Source organism: Glycine soja, chromosome 2 (genome assembly GCF_004193775.1).
Source record: "Glycine soja cultivar W05 chromosome 2, ASM419377v2, whole genome shotgun sequence".
Lineage (NCBI taxonomy): Eukaryota > Viridiplantae > Streptophyta > Magnoliopsida > Fabales > Fabaceae > Glycine > Glycine soja.
Window position 1 is genome coordinate 43,518,951 of NC_041003.1, and position 13,700 is coordinate 43,532,650.

General features: G+C 33.3%; 1 pseudogene; it reads left to right on the plus strand.

Annotated features, from left to right (window-relative positions):
* Positions 1–2,771: 2,771 nt before the first annotated feature.
* LOC114376615 lies at positions 2,772–12,448 on the plus strand (annotated as a pseudogene).
* The last annotated feature ends 1,252 nt before the right edge of the window (positions 12,449–13,700 follow it).

Below are 13,700 nucleotides of genomic sequence, written 5' to 3' on the forward strand. Positions count from 1 at the left end.
TATTTTTTACTTGAATAAGCAATAATATCACCTTAGATTAATATTTAATCTTTGCAGAGGGAATATGGAACATTTATTTTCATGGGAACAAAAATTTCCTTCGTGGGTAAAAATATGCATATATCTTTTTCTTTCCCACTATCACAATCTCATCTTAATAATACCTTCATTATGTTTTCTATTTTTTTAACTTCATGTGTCAATTTTTATTTACTTTCATACTCTAATGAATAATAAATAAGTAATGAAAGGAGTTTGTCATGCGAACATGAGATATAATATTTTGAGTACAGTCTATTTGTTTGTCATTTGTTGGTTTTATAATAAAATTATTTATTTTATGAAAAAAATAACATCTTTAATAATAAAGATATTTCAGTAATTATAATATATATTTTCAAAAAAATAATTTAATCAAATATATGTCAAAATTATTTTTAGGAATATAAAAAACATTCTCAAGAATAGCATTCTCATTGAAAGAATAACATTCTCATGTTTTATTTCCAAGAATAATATTTTTAAGACTTAAAAAGTTATTTGTAAAACAAATGTTCCCCAAGTCTCACGTGCTGCCTAATTTTTAGTTCTACTTGTACCAAATTACTAATAAATTATTCTTAAAAAGAAAATCTAGATTGAAATTCTATTTATGTTTCTATGCCTTGCCATATCCATTTAATGCCGTTCATTGCTTATGATGAGTTATGCTTCCTACGAAAGAAAGAAGAAAAAGAAGGAAACATGACAATATGTAGGAAAAGCTGTTCAAACGCATCGGATATGGCACAATTCTATTATTTTGCCAGCTTACAAAACTTAGCACTATCATTTTAGAGCAAATTGTCTTTTAATGTGCTCCGGTTGACAGGGGCTATTGTTTGGGAATTTTAGCATCTTGATTGGATGCTGTATAATAGTGTGACCTATGTATGTGTCTGATGAATAATGATCTATAGTGAATAATAGATCCCTGTGGTTTAGAATGTATAAAAGCAAAAGAAAATTCTATATGGCAGTTTCTATGTATGATTTAGGATTTATAATATGAATAATAGTAATTGGATATTTGGATCCTTGTGTCTTAGAATACTAAAAATATTTTTATATGGCAGTAATACACGATTTTAACATTCTAGCTCTAAATCCCACATCACCAACTGTTTCAAGCAAGATTAGTCTTGTAAATGTTAACATTCTAGCTCTAAATCCCACATCATCAACCTTTTGCATCAACTCTACTCCCCATTTTTTCAATTTCATTTGTATCTATTGCACATACTTCACTCTTTATCAACTCATGCAAAATAATAGCAGTTTGATTCATCTTCCTGCTAAAAGGTTACTATATGCTTTATTATCATAATTTACAATTTTAACATGTTTAGAATATATTTCACAAATCTATTCAACACATCCTTGGCAGAGTACACGTGTAGAAAGCCTTCCTTGGATTCCTTTTAAGTCTTGGAGGTTAACATTTGTTCTTAAACCACAATAACAAAATTGCAAATTACAACTCTTTTTTCCTATTCATTATCCTCAATTTGCATATGTACTCCAATTCTCGCTTTTGCCTTTCTTTTTTGTTAGTATGTCTTGACTACGCAAATTGTCCTATGCCGCTTATCATATTCACCTCTGTGCTGTTTCTCTTGGAACTCTAATTCTGCAGATCTGAGGATGTTTTTGAATAAAAGGAAGAACAAAATATCACATTTCTGAATAATAGGAAGAAGATGAGAGATGAACATGACCATTGCAAAAGAACATTAACAAAATAATTTGTCACACGTATAGGCCAACATAGGAGCTAACAAAATATTTGACAATCCATTAACAATTGATTTGGTAAATATTTTTTGTTACTTTTTTCTTCTTATTTTGACTTAATTATTCAATTGTTCTTTTAATTTATTTTAAGATTCAATTTAATTCTTCAATTATTTAAAAATTAAATTTGATTCCTCAATTAATTCTTCAATTTAATTCAATTGTTCTTTTAATCACGAAGCAAACACCATTGCCACGACTTTAAATGAAGTTGAATTTAGTTAGATGGTGTGCTGGGAATGAACATTCTTTGTGCCTCAATGCTTGACATGTTAAATGTATATGCAAATAGGTGAATACTTTTATCATTGTGAAACTTTTGAGAACGTTTTTTGTTTTCATTTCCCCGCTAATGCAAATAACCTTGGAACAAGCACATCTCTTCTTGAGGTGGCCACAAAATTTCATTGTTTCTATGATTGATAATATAGTATACCAATTTACATAATAGATTCACATTTCATTGCATGAAATCTGTGGGCTTACGTTCTAAGATTCATACTGCTTCAATAATTATTATTCAGCAAATAGGAATTTGTTAACTTTGGCCACATGAAAGGGTGACAGAGACTTGTGAACTCTTGGATATTTTTCTATATTATATTCAGTTTATTTGCATGTTACCCTTAACTACCAGATGATTTGAATTCTAAAGTTGGCTTCCACAAGGTTAGAGGCTTGGGGGAAAACCAGAAAATCATGGATGGAATGCATTGGTTTATCTTTCTAATCTTTTAAATTTTCTTGGAAATAAATTAACTGTTAAGCAGTTATAAAGCTATTATGTTACAATTATTTTGCCTAGTTAATCTGTATCCAATTATCTAACCTATTTGTGTGTGCAAGTTTCAGATTTTACAATAACTTTCAAATTGAAACTTTTAACATTCTATTTAAGACTGTATGGTTTGTTGGTTACTCTTGTATCATCAGTTTGTGCGTCTGTAATCCTAATGGATTCTTGTTGGATATTACAGCTAAGTGAACTGTTGAGACATGCATCTTTGCAATCAGTTGCAGGCCTTCTAAGCAACCTGCGTAGCCATGGTATTCCCTCTTGAACTATTTTGAATAAAGTTCCTTTCATTGTGTTGTGTAATTAGGTGTTATTTAATTGAATAAATTTTTAAGAGTATCCGAACAAGTGGGATAGTTAATTTATTTCTGCAACTAAAATTTAGCATGGATTGACTTGATGCATCAACAACTTCTTCCTTAAATTCGTTACTGTTCTATTGTTGCAGATCAAATTTCAAGTATTTTTGGACTATTGCATTCAGACCTTCATGAAGAGAAGGCTGTGGCTGTTCTTGAGTACATGTCTTCCATGGTGGCCAGTGTAGACCCATATCATCATTCTGCAGATGGTCAGAAAGAATGTTTAGAGAATTCCGTATCTGAGCAAAACTTTACCAAGGGAAAATTTAATGCCAGGTTCAAACGCAGAAATGGGCGAGTTAGAGTAACGGTGATGTCTTTCTTCCTGTTTGTAAACTTATTTGGAATGACAAATATAAAAATTTGATGCACTGATATAACACCTTTCTACTTTTATCCAGTGTGAAGAATTTAATGTTGAGTCTGGAGGAATCAACTTCGTATCTGTTTCATCAGTAGACGGAACCGCCATTGCAGGCCTAGTGCCAAAGGTCAGTCTATAGTTTCCTGTAGATGGAAAACTGGTACTGTGAAGTTATGTCTCTGTCACTGGAAGCAAAAGCCGAAGTACTTTTGTAAACAGATATTTTAAATAGTTTTTGAAAAAAAAAAGGATCTACAACAGAGATCTTTCGTTAGTTGAATTCCGTCTTCACCCTAAGGTTTTCCTGTTTTGGTTGAATGGAGTACATAGCCATTCACAAGGCCTTTTTCACTTTTCAGATAATAAAATTTAGATGCTAGGAAAGATGAAATCAAGCATAAATGTCCAAGTTCTAACTACTTCCCATTGTGCTGATTTGGTTCTTCACTTTGTTGGGTGAAGTGTTGAGTGCTTCTGAGTTCTAACAGTACATATTGACATGGTATATTTTCTGCGTACAAGATTGATAACAGTATTTCTGCAAGTACATAAAACAGTCAGAAAAACCTATCTGGGAACTACCAGAGACCAAGCAAGAAATGTGTTGTGATATGAAGTTGATTCCTTTTCATTGACTGTAAACAATAACAAGAATCTTGATGTGTTTTAACAGGTGCAATTCAATCTCCAGCTGTCAGAGAAAGAGCGAATTGATAGGTCAAATGTTGTGCTTCCTTTTGAACACCAGGGTATGAAATTGATATTTGGTTCACTGCTAAAAAGTTTAAAAACCTTCATGTTGAAGCCTTCTTTCGTTATCTCTTAAGTGACCTTAATGTTCCCCTTGCTGAGGTAATAATATTTGGTTCACTGCTAAAAAGTTTAAAAACCTTCCTAACCAGTGTCCTTTGGTTAAGAAATTAAAAGAGTAAATGTTTTATTGAAAATTATAAGAGTGCATTTTTATGTATCCTATAAAAAAAATCTTTTTTACTTCCTTAACCAGGGCAAGAGAGGTTAGCATTTGTCAAAGTTTAATTAATTACCTTAATTGTTTGAATGGTTCATTATAATTTGCACATAGTACTCTTTTAATAATCTTTTTCAAGTTTTCTCATATTTTGGTGTGTTTTCGATCACCAGGTGCACCATGACATGAATTTTCCCTTGGCTCATTATTTCTTATACACAGGCCACAACTCCTACTTAACTGGAAATCAAGTTAGCAGTGCTAGCAGTACTTCCGCGATAATAAAGGCATTGAAGAAAGGAGTAAGGGTAATTGAGCTAGATTTATGGCCAAATTCCAGAGGCGATGATGTGCTGGTTCATCATGGAGGGTATGGATTTATAGTTTTCAATAGTATATTAGGTGAAGAGATAGATACTTAAATTTTCTTGTATAACAAAGTAACATGTAACATGATAGACATGAGAGAAAGGAAAACATCATATTGTATTACATCCTCATTTAGGGTGAAATTGTTGAGAAATCCTCTTAATTAGGAAAGATACATTGTTATGTTTTTCCTTTACTTACATTAATTAAGAAGTTCACATTAGCATTATTTATATCATTTCCTCTATCTTCATATGTCCATACATTTTATTGTGTGTCTATTTTGAATTACCAAATAAAGAGTTTGGACTGATAATCCCCAACAACCTCCTTATAGCAAAAACACAAGAAAACCAATCCAATATACTAATAATCATATTTCTTACTTTAATTAGATTAACTAAGCCAAATGTTTTGGTCCTACCTGGATATATGCCTTATATATGTATATAGACTTTGTTTCACGTACATTATGCAGCTTTCAATGTTGGTATATATCTGAAACTCATTGATTTTTTTAGAACTGTAGGACTCTGACTTCTTCCCTGAAACTCAAAGCTTGTCTAAATGCCATTAAGGAATATGCATTTTTTGCCTCTCCGTATCCTGTTGTTTTAACTTTAATTTGAAGACCATATAACTAAAACTCTTCAAGCCAAAGTGGCCCAGGTTCGTATAGTAATTAATTACATAAAAGAGACTAGGCCACTATCATGCATGGTTTGAAATGTAATTAAACTTTTTAGTGGAAATATATAAATATACTTGAATTAATTTAGATGGTCGATGACATATTTGGAGATATATTGTTTCGCCCTGAATATTCACAACAAATGAAACAATTCCCTTCTCCTGAACAATTGAAGGAAAAAAATTCTAATTTCAACTAAACCACCAGAGTCTCCTGAAAGTCAGGACCAAAGGGTACGAGAAGGACATAGGCTTGAGTACCATGACGATAGAACTAGAGTCAATTACAAGGTAAAAATAATTTGAAGAAAATCTTGCTTATGTTAACAAAGTGTAGTTCAAATTGTTGTGAAGAAATAATTACTTTTTATTTTTATTTTTTAAAATATTTTTAAAGATTAAATAATTATTTTTAGGGTTAAATATGTTTTTATGCCTATAAAATGAACTAGCTTTGGTTTTTGTTCCTGTAGTAAATTTTATTTGATTTTCATCTTTCTAAAATATAAAATTAATACTTTTTATTCTACTATTATATGACATCGATAAATTACTTATGTATCTAAGGAAATGTCCTTGACCATTCCAAATGACATCCAATAATACTTACCGAATGTCATATGTCAACACATGACTAAAAAAATTTGATCCCTAAAAAAAATGGGATTTATCTATCCTCAAATGAATATTAGGATTAAAATAATAATTTCAAAATTTGGACGGCTGAAAACTAAAGTTAATGATAAAAAAGAATTTCAAATTTCAAAGAGATAAAAACTAAAGAAAAAATATTTAAGAACCAAAATTAATATTAAAAAACTGGCTTGAAGATAACGCCAAAAATCATGGAACTGACATTGTCAGGTCATTTCAATATTATTTTTTTAGACATGCTGAACCTAAGTAATTTTTATTATTATTTTTTATGGTTGAATTTAAGCTCGCACATGTCTTTTTGTTAGCTTAATCCTGCTTAGGGTAGCTTTGCTATTCTTAGCCGGTCCCAAGCCCGGATAAAAGGAGAGGGTTGTGTTAGGCTTTCGACAGCCAACGTTAAACTTTGTCGAATCTCTATGACATGGATCAATTACGTAATAATGTGCATGCTAGGTCGTTGCCTGGAAGCAACGCGCTGTATGGCTCGAGTACAGTGTCAAAAGAGCAAGGGCCGCTGCATCGCCGCCCGGATGTAGTGAAAAGTAAGCAAGGGTTCCCACATTTTCGTGAACGGGTGTGGGTAAAGAAGCTAGTTCATGACAGGATGATTCGCTTTGGTACATGGAATATAGGCACACTTACTGGAAAATCTATGGAAATAGTGGATGTTATGGTGAGGAGGAAGATCAATTTTATGTGCCTACAAGAAACTAAGTGGACAGGTGAAAAAGCGAAAGAATTAGACAACTCGGGATTTAAGCTGTGGTATACGGGAAAAATCAGATCAAGAAATGGGGTAGGGATTATTGTGGACAAGGAGTGGAAGAAGGATGTCGTGGATGTAAGAAGAGTAGGAGATCGTATCATAGTCTTAAAATTGGTAGTGGGACAGGACACCTTTAATGTTATTAGTGGGTACGCACCTCAGGTTGGGTTAGCAGAACACTTTAAGGTAAAATTTTGGGAGGATCTAGAAGGGGTACTTTAGGATATACCCCAAGGAGAGAAAGTTTTCCTAGGAGGGGATCTCAATGGACATGTAGGTAGCGTGGCTAGAGGTTTTGAGGGGGTGTATGGGGGTTTTGGCCTAGGAGAGATGAATGGGGAGGGTAAATCCATCTTGGAGTTTTCGGAGGCTTTGGATCTTTCTATAGCCAATACATGGTTTAAGAAAAGAGAGGAACATCTTATCACTTATAAAAGTGGAGGGACATGTTCTCAGATAGATTTCTTCCTTATCAGGAAGTCTGATAGGAAGTATTGCTTGAACTGTAAAGTTATCCCGGGAGAGAGCTTGACTACCCAACATAGAGTTTTGGTTATGGATGTAAGAATTAGAGATAGGGCAAAGAGAAGAAGTCCTCTGGTAGCACCAAGGATCAAATGGTGGCACTTGAAGGGTGAGAAACAAGGAATCTTCCAACAAAAGATATGGGAGGGTTGGTGTGGACAATCACAAGGAAGTGCAAATGATATGTGGAACAAGATGTCCCAAGAGATTATTAAAGTGGCTAAAGAGACGTTGGGTGAATCTAGAGGTTTTGGACCTAGGGGTAAAGAATCGTGGTGGTGGAATGAAAATGTTCAGAGCAAAGTTAGAGTAAAAAAGGAGTGTTTCAAGGAGTGGTCTAGGTGTAGAAATTCTGAAACTTGGGATAAGTATAAGATAGCTAGAAATGAAACCAAAAAGGCGGTGAGTGAGGCAAGAGCCCAAGCTTTTGACGGACTATACCAAGCTCTAGGAACCAGGGACGGAGAAAGATCTATATATAGGCTTGCTAAGGGTAGAGAGAGGAAGACTAGAGATTTGGATCAAGTAAAGTGTGTTAAGGATGAAGAAGGCAAAGTCTTAGTGCATGAAAAAGATATCAAGGAAAGGTGGAAGGCGTATTTCCACAACTTATTTAATGATGGATATGGATATGACTCTAGCAGTCTAGACACAAGAGAAGAGGACCGGAACTATGAGTACTATCGTCGGATTCAGAAACAGGAAGTAAAGGAAGCGTTGAAAAGAATGAGTAATGGTAAGGCGGTGGGGCCAGACAACATACCTATTGAAGTGTGGAAAACTCTTGGAGATAGAGGTCTTGAGTGGCTCACCGAACTCTTTAACGAAATTATGAGGTCAAAACGCATGCCGGAGGAATGGAGGAGAAGCACGTTAGTGCCAATCTATAAGAACAAGGGGGATATACAAAATTGTGCAAATTATAGGGGAATCAAGCTCATGAGTCATATCATGAAATTATGGGAAAGAGTGATCGAACGGAGATTAAGAAAGGAGACTCAAGTTACTGAGAATCAATTTGGTTTCATGCCGGGAAGGTCGACCATGGAAGCGATTTATTTATTACGGCGAGTGATGGAGCAATATCGCATGGCCCAACAAGACTTGCACTTGATTTTTATTGACTTGGAGAAAGCGTATGATAGAGTGCCTAGAGAGATTTTGTGGAAAGCTTTAGAGAAGAAAGGGGTTAGGGTTGCATATATTCGAGCTATCCAAGATATGTATGATAGGGTATCGACTAGTGTTAGGACACAGGGTGGAGAGTCAGACGATTTTCCCATCACAATTGGTTTACATCAAGGGTCAACCCTTAGCCCCTACCTTTTTACCTTAATTCTGGATGTCCTCACGGAACAAATCCAAGAGATAGCGCCGAGATGCATGCTTTTTGCAGATGACATAGTCCTCCTTGGAGAGTCGAGGGAGGAGTTGAATGAGAGGTTGGAAACTTGGAGACGAGCTCTAGAAACACATGGCTTTCGCCTAAGCAGAAGCAAATCGGAGTATATGGAATGTAAGTTCAACAAAAGAAGGAGGGTTTCTAACTCAGAGGTGAAAATAGGAGACCATATTATCCCTCAAGTCACACGGTTTAAATATCTTGGGTCTGTAATACAGGATGATGGGGAAATTGAAGGGGATGTGAATCATCGCATTCAAGCAGGATGGATGAAATGGAGAAAAGCATCGGGGGTGTTATGTGATGCAAAGGTACCGATCAAGCTAAAGGGAAAGTTTTATCGGACTGCGGTAAGATCGGCGATTTTGTACGGAACAGAATGTTGGGCGGTCAAGAGCCAACATGAGAATAAAGTAGGTGTAGCAGAGATGAGGATGTTGCGGTGGATGTGTGGTAAGACTCGACAGGATAAAATTAGAAACGAAGCTATTAGAGAGAGGGTTGGAGTAGCGCCTATTGTAGAGAAGATGGTGGAAAATAGACTTAGGTGGTTTGGGCATGTAGAGAGAAGACCGGTAGACTCTGTAGTGAAGAGAGTAGACCAGATGGAGAGAAGACAAACAATTCGAGGCAGAGGAAGACCCAAAAAGACTATAAGAGAGGTTATCAAAAAGGATCTCGAAATTAATGGTTTGGATAGAAGTATGGTACTTGATAGAACATTATGGCGGAAGTTGATCCATGTAGCCGACCCCACCTAGTGGGATAAGGCGTTGTTGTTGTTGTTGTTGTTGTATGTCTTTTTGTTAGCTTAAAATTAAACTTAAGTAGCTCTCTTTTACTCTGGCGCCAAGACATGTAGAAAACCCTACACATGGTTTTCTAATATTACGTGGATTATATGTTAGTCTTTTAAAAGTTTTAGTCTATTAATTTGTTTTTTAAAAAGTCTCTTTGCCAAGGATTTTAAGAAAATTCCTTAAAAAAAACTTCAGGTAAATTAGTCTCTAAAAGATTTCATCCACCGCCAAATTAGTTACTATAAGATTTTGTCATGAATATATAAGCATATTATATCTTTGAAAGCAAGAGACGGATTCGGCAAATTTACAAAAGTGGAGTAATTTTTAAAAAAAAATTACATGAATGAGTAGATTTTAAAGATATTATATAGGTAAATCGTGTTTTATATGAAATCGTATTTTAAAATACAAGAACATTGTAATTAAAAAAAAATACTAAAATTATATTTTGGATTATGATTTCAGTCTTTTTTTTAAAAAAACCTAAAATATTTGAAATTATGATTTAAACATGACTTTAGTATTTAATATATATATATAATACTTGAAATTGTGTTTTAATCACAACTTCAATGTTTTTTTTATAAAAAAAAATTAATTCTAAAGTCATATTTTAAAATAAGACTTATATATAATCTATAATATTTTTAAAATTTACTCATTCCTATAATTCCTTAAAAAATTATCCAACTGTAAATTTGCCAAAAGATTCACTTAGTAAATATTGGGGACAATTGCTCCCGCAAACTTTTGGAAATTTCTTAACAAGATGATGTGTAATTATAATTTGTCCACGTGGTTTCAACTTTGAAATACAGTATAAAAAACTAATCCTTAGTATGAGTCTTGTTCTCACAAATTTATATTAAGTATTGTCTCATACAGTAATCTATACCAAAAATAATATGATAATTTCATTAATATTTGAGACACTGATTTGGTAATTAAATTCTTTGAAAATCTAAAATGAAGTTCATCGATATTTTCTTTAACCATGTTATTCACCATTACAATCAATGACATTGTTCCATCCTTCAGATTCACCCAAAAAAATTTGCTTAGAATATATCCAAAGGGTACTCGTCTGAACTCGTCTAATTACGATCCCATGATTGGATGGATGCATGGAGCTCAAATGGTAGCGTTTAATATGCAGGTTAGACTTTGTTTTCCATACATTTGGCAATTGAGAATGAAGAAAACTCACTCGAAACTAGTACTCCTGGTATTTTGATTGCGTGACGAGTGTCTATCAGTTGATTAAATATTGTGCATGAATTCTTATAAACCTTGATTCTTGAGTTTGTTTCCTACTTATATTAAAAAAAAAAACACACAGTTTGGTGCTTTAGTTAATTATGCACATATCACAATTTGTAGAAGACAGTTAGAATCCCCAAATGGTTAGGATAAGCAAAACAATAAAACCTAATTATATTAATATTAATAATAATATGAATAAAACAGAGCTTCACTAGGCCACATAAACTAAGATTTTTCATTAACCATTTAAAAAAAAAAAAACTTACACGCCTCATTGTTTGGTGAATGGTGTTACTTCTTTATTCCCTAGTAGTCTAAGAGGAAGTATATAAAGCAGAACAATGCAGAGCAGAACCAAACTCAGCATTTCAATACCCTATAATGGCTTGCAAAAACCGCATGAAAATCTTTTCTACATTCTTATTAGTTCTTGCAATGCTAAGAAATTATGTTTCTACTTTCCTTTATTTATCATAATGAATATAAAACATAACAGGTTTCATGTTTACTTGCAATTTCTTTAACTTAAAGGGTGGTGCCGTGGTGGGCACCATCTTAGGTACATGGAAGGAATTTTCGGAGCCAATGGTGGCTGTGGTTATGTTAAGAAATCAGACATACTGTTAAATGTTGGTCCTAATAATGAGGTTTTTGATCCAAGAGCAATTCGACCAGTCCAGAAAATTCTTCAGGTGAAGGGAATGTGCATCTCTATTCATATTTTTTTTGATAAAGAAAAGCGCAAAATAATCTTCAATCCTCATCTAATTTAAATATGAATAAAGCAGGTTTTGGTATACATGGGTGAAGGGTGGCGTTCAGATTTTGGCCCAACACATTTCGATTTTTATTCCCCTCCTGACTTCCGTGTACAGGTAATACTTTTGATAGAAATTGAGTTTTTAAATTTTGTCATTGGTTTTTTGTAGTAGTAATGTTATTTGTTCATAACATTTTCATACACTTTCCCATCAATGTTAAGATAGAAACTTTTCCACTTTAATTAATGGAAAGATAAATTGGAGTAATTGAACCCATTAATTAATATACTTAATGGTAAAAAAACACATTTTGAGGCAGCATTCTTTTGTATCTTTCAAGTACAAAAACATCATTTGCTCTAGCACTAAAACATTAAAATGACCAAACCTGACAACCATGTAACATAAAAAATACATTAATGATGATGTATCTTCTTCAGGTTGGTATTCGTGGTGTCCCAGATGACAAAGATACAAAATACAGCAGAACAATTGAAGATGATTGGGTACCAGTGTGGAATGAGGAGTTCAGCTTTCCATTGACAGTTCCAGAATTGGCCCTCTTCTACATCAAAGTTGTTGAGCGTGACTTTTCTGGGAGACATGATTTTGGTGGACAAACATGTCTTCCAGTGTCCGAACTAAGACAAGGCATTCGTGCAGTTCGTTGAAGAGGTGAACTTTACAAGTCTGTAAGGCTTCTCATCCAATTTCATTTTGTTGATACTACTGCATAGAATTCTCTCTTGTCATGTTAACTGCATATATAGGTGCTAAACTACTAATGTAGTTAATTAACTGATTACCCCACAAAACCATTTTCGTATATCAGAAGAAAAAAAATGTTAATTTATTCATGGACTGTCAACTGTTATTGTGTTTGTGGCTTCTTACAGAGTGGTTGTGTTTTAAGATTGATTATGTGATTGAAATGAAATTCCGATTAAACTCCATGCATATATCTATCTATAATCTATTCATATTATTGTTGGCAATGGGTTTGGTTTATTGGTCAACCTCCTGCTCCTGATAATTGCGTGGCTCTTAAGTTTGAATGTACAAGTCCCTTGTTGATAAGTATTATTTAATCTGATTACAAACTCTTGTTGATTCCAAAATATTGCACGGGATTAAAAATGATTATTTGTTGTTTCACCTTCATTATTAAAAAAATGATTATTTCTTACTTTAAAACAAATCCAACTACACTAATACAAATACAAATACAACACAATTCGCAAATAAGACAGTAAAAATATCATGTTCTTTAGCATGAGAATAAGGGATTGAAGGCTTCATAGGTTGGACTTGTTGAAGGTATTGGCAATTACTTAAACGCATCACATTGTTTTGTTTGATGCACCCCAAATTTTGTAAAGTTTCCATCTTATCCTTTTCATCTTGCTCACTCTCTTCTTCTCTCCATCTTCATCTTCACCATGGCGGCACCATCACCGAACAAAATCTGTCCTATAAGAGCATCAATGTTATTGGCAATGTCCTTGGCTTTGCGAAGAATGGTGGAGGTTGATGGTCGACTTAAATCCATTGCATATATTTTTTCACACCCTAATCATATAACAACAGAATCCTATTTTTATTATATTTTTTTCACCCCAATTATATACAATAAAATTCAATTTTGTTGTACACGCATCATGTTTTTGCCGCAAGGGTATTTTGGTAATTAGGAAAAAAAACACTCACGTTAGTGGTGAGAATTAGGGCTGCTCAAAATAACCAATTTAAAAAAAATAACCATAACTAACAATAAATAGTTATATAATAACCCATTATATGAAAGTAGTTATAAAATTATAACCAGTTGTATAAAAATGGGTATTTCAAATAACTTGATTTTATTTAAAAAATAATTATAGCTATAAAACTATAACTAGTTTAAAATAACTTATTTTTATTCATCCATAACCCATTATATAACTAATTTTAGATATAATTTATTATTATTTTTGGTGAATAAAACCAAATTAAAGGGATTAAAGACCTCTGGAAAGCGAAGATTGAGCCATATGAGCTCTTAATTGTTCAGATATATAATGAGGAATAACATAAAAAAAAAAACAATACAAGTACCAGAATAAAGACTCAATGTTTTTTAGCCATAGTGTCTGCCACTGT